This window comes from Microtus ochrogaster, chromosome 1 (assembly GCF_000317375.1).
Source record: "Microtus ochrogaster isolate Prairie Vole_2 chromosome 1, MicOch1.0, whole genome shotgun sequence".
NCBI classification, from domain to species: Eukaryota; Metazoa; Chordata; class Mammalia; order Rodentia; family Cricetidae; genus Microtus; species Microtus ochrogaster.
Window position 1 is genome coordinate 44,945,863 of NC_022009.1, and position 8,219 is coordinate 44,954,081.

Here is an 8,219-nt window from a genome sequence, read left to right on the forward strand (position 1 = left end):
CCTGAAAGGAATCCACAGGTTCTCATCTTCTGTGGAAACAAAAACAGAACATTTTTTTTCCAAAGTAACATATCCTTAGACTCAAATTTTAAAAACAAGATTCCTTTAAAATATATATGTTGGTTTAGCTTAGCAGCCCCCAGAATCAAATGTCTCTCTGCAGCCAAAAAGTTCCAAGAAAACAGAATAATGAACATAATCCAGTGTATATTCTCTCTTTATGTAGCTTTTTTTTTTTGAGTGAAAGTTCATGATTTTATTGTCTTCATAACAAGGTCAGCTTAGAACTGGATCACTTGGCCCTTTCTCTTCTTATCACCACCCAGTTCAAAATGCTTGCATCTCTTAATAGCCAGCATCCTCTTAGATCTGCAGTTGGGCTCCACACATTCCAGTCTCAGCACAATCTTCTTTGTAGTTTTCGCCTTTTTGCGGAAAATAGGCTTAGTCTGCCCACCATAGCCACTCTGTTTCCTGTAATAACGCCGCTTTTCCCTGGGCATACAAAGAATCTTTGCCCTTCTTGTACTGGGTCACTTTGTGGGGTTGGTACTTGCCACATTTCTTGCAGAATGTACGGCGGGTCTTAGGAACGTTCACCATGTTGGTGGGTGCGATATCGGCACAGAAAGCATGTAGCTTATTTTTCACTCTATTAGTTTTTAATATTTAATTATCTCTATTCCTATAATCTATGACTTTTTATACTCTTTCTTCTCTCTCATAAGCCCATGTACATTTATCCAACACTGTGACCCACTCAGAGATCTTTTGTTTTTTTCTGAATCTGTCTTACTGTATATCTGTAATCATTTTCTGAACAGGAGATTTTTTTTAAATGCTAAGCAGTAGGTGTGGCTCGGACTAACTCTGCAGCTTTGCCTGTTGGCTCTATCCCATCCAACATGGCAGAGTTATGTTCACCGCCTCTGCGAGTCATGCTCACTGCCCCAGCTCCAGGAACACAGCAGGTCTATGTCACCATTAAGCAGCTTGTAGCACTCTGCTCACAAACTCCATTTAAATGCTAGGTGAACCTCCTGAAAGAGCCAGAGCCATTTTTACAATGAGCACAAACCAGGAAGTCATTTTTTAAAGAAGCTGCATCTCTGCTTGTGGTCAACAAACAGAGCCTAGCTGGGAAAAGAAATGGTGGCTACCTAGAAGCTGCACTTGGCTCCCATTTTTGGGTCTAGAAGCCCCCCTTTTTCTTCCTTAAGTTTTTTTTTTTAAGGTTTTATGTGGATCTGTGTCCCAGACAGTGGGTACCATTATGTAAAGGGAGACTGTTCTTTTGTTTTCCGGCTGCCCAGACCCAAATAATCACACAAAACCATACTGATTACAACACTGTGTAGCCAATAGTTTAGGCATATTCCAGGCTAGCTCTTACATCTTAAATTAACCCATTTCTATTAATCTATGTATCACCACGAGGTTGTGACCTACCGGTAAATTTCAGACATCTTTCTCCTTCTGTGGTTACATGGTGTCTCTCTGACTCTGCCTTCTTTTCTCATCCATCTCTGCTTGGAATTCCTGCCTTGCTCTCTTCTGCCCTGCCATAAGTCAAAGCAGCGTCTTTATTAACAAATGATAATAAAACATACTCACAGCATGCAGAGGGGAATCCCACATCAAAGAACAGTGTCTGCTCCTTGTCCCACAAGAGATGCCTTGAGAAGATACCATCTGTTGAACACACCACACCAAACACCGAGTCTAGTGTGATTTTAGATCTGGATTTCTCAGTTTCCATATTTAAGAAATGAATTTGCTTTTTTGATAAATTATCCAGTCCAAGGTATTTTGCTATAGCAGCAGAAACAGTTTAATCCTTACCATGACCATTTGTATATGGACCTGGGAATAGAGGCTGGGGCTAGTTCTTTGAGAAGAGCAACAAATTGAAAGCATCTGTAGTCATGGACAAGAGAAGCAAGTGGGAGTGGAGATGACCAGTATCAGTGATGAACAGGAGATGAAAACTCTGACCCCATGGAATGTAGAAAGGATTTAAAGGGAATACAATGAAAAACTTTGTCTCAACCCATTAGACAACTGGGCAAGGATCTAGGACCAGAAAGAAAAAAAAAAGGAAGGAGAGAAGGGGGAGGAGCAAGAAGAATGGAGAGACAGAGAGAGGAGGAAACAGAGAGATGATGAGAAGAGTGACAGAGGAGAGAAGAGGGTGGGGGCAGGAAGGGAATGAAAGAGAGGGAAGGGATGGAAGATGTAGTGATGAGGTGAGCAGGCCTGCTTTTTGTCCCACCTGGCTCCCTCACGGCTAGCTTTATACCCGAAATAACAACACACAAATTGTATTCATTTAAACACTGCCTGGCCCATTAGTTCCAGTCTCTCATTGGCTAATTCTCACATCTTGATTAACCCATTTCTATTAATGTGTGTAGCACCACGAGGTGGTGGTTTACCAGGAAGATTCTAATCTGCGTCCATCTCGGAGAGGAGAGCTATGGCGTTTGCCTCACTGCCTTCTTCCTCCCAGCATTCTGTTCTGTCTACTCCACCCACCTATGTTCTGACATATCAGGCAAGCAGTTTTCTTTATTAATTAACCAATGAAAGTAACACATAAAAAGAAGACTCACCTACATCAGGAAGAGAAGAGAAAAGGAGAAAAATGGAAGTTATGGTGCACAGCTGTAATCCCAGCACTTGCGAGGCAGAGATGGCAGTTCAAGGCCAGCCTGGTGTACATCATAAGCTCCTGGCCAGATAAGACCACATAGAGAGACCCTCTCTCAAAAAGTCCTGTATTTCATATCCCACTTGATGATGAGGTACTGATGTTGTTCCCTGTAGATCAGGAACAAGTCAAAGGATTTACCCCCTCACTGTCCTCTAGCTTTTCATGGTACGGTGGTGTGGATTGGTGGGAAAGGTTTTATCCATTTACCTCTTGAATCACTTTGCCAGCCCCTCTACCTTATTACTTTTTAAAATGTAATATTTCACTAATTGTCTGAGAATTTTATATATGTATACAATGAATTTGATCATATTCATTCCTAACTCTGACTCTCCTAATCCTTCCCAAATTCATGTCCTTTTCTTTTATTTTTAAATAGTAATAGCCAACTGAGTTCAATTTGGCGGCCATGTACTCATAGATGTGGTCCAAACACCCGAGTATGGTCAGTTCATAAGCAGCCATACCCTTAAAGGAAACTCTCCCTCCCTAGAAGCCATCAGCTGCTCATTTTAGTTGGACTTTCTAGACTGCCAGCTCCTGAATAATGACACAGAAACTTTTTATTAGTTATGAAAGCTTGGGTTTAACTTAGGCTTATTCCCAACTAGCTCTTAAAATGTAAATTAACCTATTTATAGTAATCTACATTCTGCCATGTGACTTGTCACCTCTCTTGAGTACAGTAAGTCCCAGTTCTTCTGTGTCTTGCTAGTAGATCCTTTGCCTCTCAGACTCCCAACCCCCTCAATTCCTCTCTCTACCTGTAAGCCCCACCTATCCTCTCCTGCCTAGCTATTTTCCATTCAGCTCTTTGTTAAATCAATCAGAAGGTGCCTTAGGTAGGTGAGAAAGGACAGACACATCTTTACACAGTGTGATCACATATCCCACACTGCTTGTAGCTCTTCATTTGTTGTGGGGTCTTGTGAATGCCTCCCCTCCATGTTGGAATGTTGCCTGGCTTCATCTTGTGCAGGCAACCACAGTTGCTGTCAGTTCACAGATGAATTTGGACTCTTTGAGTTTCTATGTTAATCACTGTCCACTGCACAAAGAAACTTCTCTGATGGGGTCTGAACACTGCACTAATCAACAGATAGAAAGACATAAATTTAGATGACAGTTTGATACTATGTTTGTTTAGTGCCATAATGGTAAGAGGTTTGCCCTTGAGGCCTGAGAGCTCCACGCCACAATTTCATGACCAGACTGACAGTATTAGGCATATATTTTTTCTTGGGGAGCAAAGGGCCTTGTATTCAATTGAAAAGCAGTTGGTTACTTCCATAAGGTTCATGCTACTATTGCACCCGTATCTTGCTCATTGCATGCCTATCTTGCCAACATGGTTGTTATGTAGTTCATAGGGTTCCCATCTGGAAAAAAAACAGTTCAATTCCCCACTGTGGCCTGCATGATACTTTCTAGGACTGTGAAAGTCAGCCAGCAGGAAGAAACCTTCCTGGTCAGTACCAACTTGAGTTCCCCATGTCTGTGACTAAGTCTGTGGTATCATTAGCAATAGAGTCTTACTATTAGGTTCTAGTGGGCACCCATCTACCTTAGTATTTGAGATGGGATACCTTCACTGAACCTTGAACTATGAGACGAGGTGGCCAGTGAGTTCCAGGGATCTACCTATCTCTGTCTCACTAGTTGCAGGGTTGCACATGCACTCTATCCTGTGTAGGTGCTGGAGATCTAAATTCAGTCCACCATGTTTGCATGGCATGTACTTTATCTGATGAGCCATTCCCTTAGTTCAATCCTAGGGATTTTAGATGTTGTGATCAGATATGACAAAGACAACCATGACTGAAAGAAAAAAAAAAGGTAGGGCTGGCAGGATGGCTGAGGGGGAAAACTGCTGCCAAACTGGATGATGGAGTCTGATCCCCGGAAGCCATGTGGTAGAAGGAGAGAGTCAGCTCCCACAAATTGTCCTGCTATCTCTACATGTGCACTACAGTGCACACTTGCCTCACCTCATTCAAAATAAAAATTTTAAATGTAAAAAAAATGATTTTTTAAAAAAGGAAACAAAATTGCATCTACATGGCATGATCTTCTATGTAGAAAATCCACAGAATCCATAAAAACATTATTGCAATTAATAAATTTATCAAAGATAAAATATAAGGTCAAAGCTTCAAGATCAATGTGTGCAAATCAATAACGTTTCTTCGTATTAACAATGAACAATCTGAAATGAAATTAAGAAAGCAATTCTATTGGATAGCATTTGAAAGGAGAAAATACTTAGGAATACATTTAATAAGAAGACGTGGCGACTTGTACACTGAGAAGTATAAAACTGCCGAGGGAAATTAAAGACTAGCTAAATAAATGGAGACAGTTCACGCTTGCTGATTGGAAGATCAATAGTGGTAAGATGGCAATTCTCCCTAAATTGATCTATAGAGCAAACACAACCTCTATCAAAATCCCAGCAGGCTTTTTTCACAGAAATTGACAAGCTGATCTTAAAATTTATATGGAAATGAAAAGACCCAGAATAGCAAAAACAATTTTGAAAAAGAACAGAATGGAAGGACTTTGATTTCCCAGTTCCAAGGCCTGTGATGTGCCCTTGGTAATGGAGACAGGATTCTGCCAAGAGTCCAGTGCAGGCTGCTCATGTTTCTGGTCAACTGATTCTTAAGACACAACCTAGAATCCTTAGTGGAGAGAGTTGCAATGAGGAATTTTCTAGATCAGGTTGGTCCCTGGAGCATTATCTTGATTGCTAGCTGATGTAGCAGAGCCGAGACCACTGTGGGATGCACCATTCACTAGTCAGGCGTCCTGAACAGGAAAAGCAAGGAGAGAGGTTGCTGAAAGCCAGAAAGGAAGGGAGCAAGCAAAGACACATGGGGTGATTCTCTGCTCTAAGTCCCTGCCTCTACTTCTCTTTCCTTCCCTAGCTTTTTGTTGCAATGTTTTCTTGTCGCAGTAACAGAAATGGAACTGGAACAATTTTCCTTACGGATCTTTAGGCCGCGAGTGGTGTGCATGCTGTAGTCCTCACGTGCAAGTCAGAGGACAACCTTCGGGAGTCGGTCTCGCCTTCCACAGTGTCTGTCTTGGAATCTGAACTCACATCAGCAGGCTTGTATTACTGGGTAGCAAGGACACTTGCTTTCCAGTCGTCTCCCTGGCCCGGAGCTGGTTATCGACTGAACTGCAAAGCATTCAGTGAGGAAATGACAGGTTTCTGTATCTTTGGAAAAAAACACAATATCCATAGATGGAACTTAGAGTTTGCTTTATACCACTCCCCCAAAGTCAGCAGTATAGATAACATCTCAAAATAGGGGTCAAATCCATGCAGTTGTTAGAGGCTCATACAGCAAAATCATCTCTATTACTCTAGTTAGGCAGAAAGATCTCAGATTCAACATCAGGGAAAGAAAAGAAAAGGAGGTGGAAAGATGGTTCAGTGGTTAAGAGCACTAGCTCTTCTTGAAGAGGATCTAGGGTCAGTTCCTAGCACCCCACATAGGAGCTCACAACTGTCGGTAACTCCAGTTCCAGAGGATCCAACATCACCTCCTGATCTCCACAGGCACCAGGCACATATGAGGCGCACATATGTGTCTGCAGACAAAACACCCACACATACAAAATAGACAACAAAAAAATTTTAAAAGGAAAGAAAAAAAACCAGGGTGTGGGGGTGCCCACCTTTAGTTCCAGCATTTGGGACATAGAGGTAGGTGGGTCTCTGTGAGTCTTAAGGCTAGCCTGGTCTACATTAGCAATTTCCAGGCCAGTCAGGGCTGCATAGTGAGACCTGGTCTGACAAAACAGAACAAAAACCCCAAACCACAAAACATACAAAGAAAAAACCAAAAGGGATATCAATGGGAGAAGGGAAATCGGATACCATGGGCTTAACCAAAACTTTAAATTGTGGCTTGCAGAGATGGCTAAGTGGTTAAGAGCACTTACTGCTCTCCCAGAGGACTCAAGTTCAGTTCCCAGCCCTCAAAACTGCTTGCAACTCCAACTTCTGGGGATCTGACACCCTCCTTTGGCCTCCAGGGCTACCCCCCCACAACACACTTGCAAATGTGCGCGCGAACACACACACACACACACACACACACACACACACTTGGAAAAATAATAAAAATTTAATAAAAGCTCTGGACTGGGGAGATGGCAGAGAGGATAAAGCGCTTGCTGTACAGGTGTGTGGACCAGAGTAAAATTCAGGCAGACACGGTGGCCTATCTGTAATCAAAGAGCAGCCTGGGAGGCTAGCACAGCTCCAGGTTCAATGAGAGACTCTCCTTCAGTAAATAAAGGGGAGCAAGACTGAGAAGGACCCCCAAAGTCAATCTCTAGCTTCCATATGCGATCGTGAATGCACACACGTGTGCGCTCACATTCACACATACTTGCACCCATACATGTGGGGATACACGTCAATACATACACTCCTTACAAATGCAATGCATTTGTTTCTTAAGTTTGAACTTCAGAAATCACCAACAGGAAAATAAAAAAGGCAGGCCATTGGCTGGAGAGAAAATATTTGTGAATATCTGATCAAGAACTTGTAGCCAGGATATATAGAGAGGTCAGCAAGAAGATACTCAACTAAGTTTTAAGTAAATGGGCAAGAGATTTGAACAGACATTCCACCAAAGATGCTACACAAGTGAGTAATGAGCACTTGAGGAGATGCGCAGCATCAAAGTCATTAGAATTCAAAGTGAACCACAGTGAGGATATGGGAGGGTATCTCAGTGGTTAAGCACACCTGCTGCTCTTCCTGGAGACCTGAGGTCAATTCCCAGAATCTATATGATGGCTCAGGACCACCTGGAACTCCAATTCCAGGGGATCAATGCCCTTTTTCAGATCTCAGACACCAGGTATACACGCGCACCCAAACATATGGATTAAAATGAATGAATCTTAAGTAACTAACACACAATGACATACCACCCTAGCATCTCTGTAATTGAAAAGAGCCAGTGACAAGTGCTAGTCAGGTTTTGGAGAAAGGGGCTTCCTCATATGTGATGGTGGCATTTTTTAAAAAGTTCAGCATGGCTAGAGGTTCAGCTCAGTGTCCTGTGTGCGTGGCACGCATAAGAAAGCAACCAGGCACCCTGACAGTTGCCTCCTAGGTCATTAAGAGAAATGTAAACAAAAACCTTCCCAAATATGCATGCAAATGTTTATAGGGATTTAATTTTTATTATATTTTATTTAAGACTTTATTTATTTAGCTAGCTATTTTGCTGGGTGTGGTGGCATACACTTTGGAACCCAGCACTGGGGAAGCAGAGGTGTGGGAATCTCTGAGTTCAAGGTCAGCTTGGTTTACATAGTGAGTTTCAGGTCAGTCAGAACTACACAGTAAGACTTGTCTCATGCCTTCCTATACACAAAGGATAAGGAAGCAGAGAGGGAAATTAGAGAAGCATCACCTTTCACGATAGCCACAAATAGCATAAAATATCTTGGGGTAACTCTGACCAAGGAAGTG

General features: G+C 42.3%; 1 pseudogene; it reads right to left on the reverse strand.

The window, feature by feature from the left end:
* Positions 1-254: 254 nt before the first annotated feature.
* On the reverse strand, positions 255-622 carry LOC101980560 (annotated as a pseudogene).
* Positions 623-8,219: the final 7,597 nt, after the last annotated feature.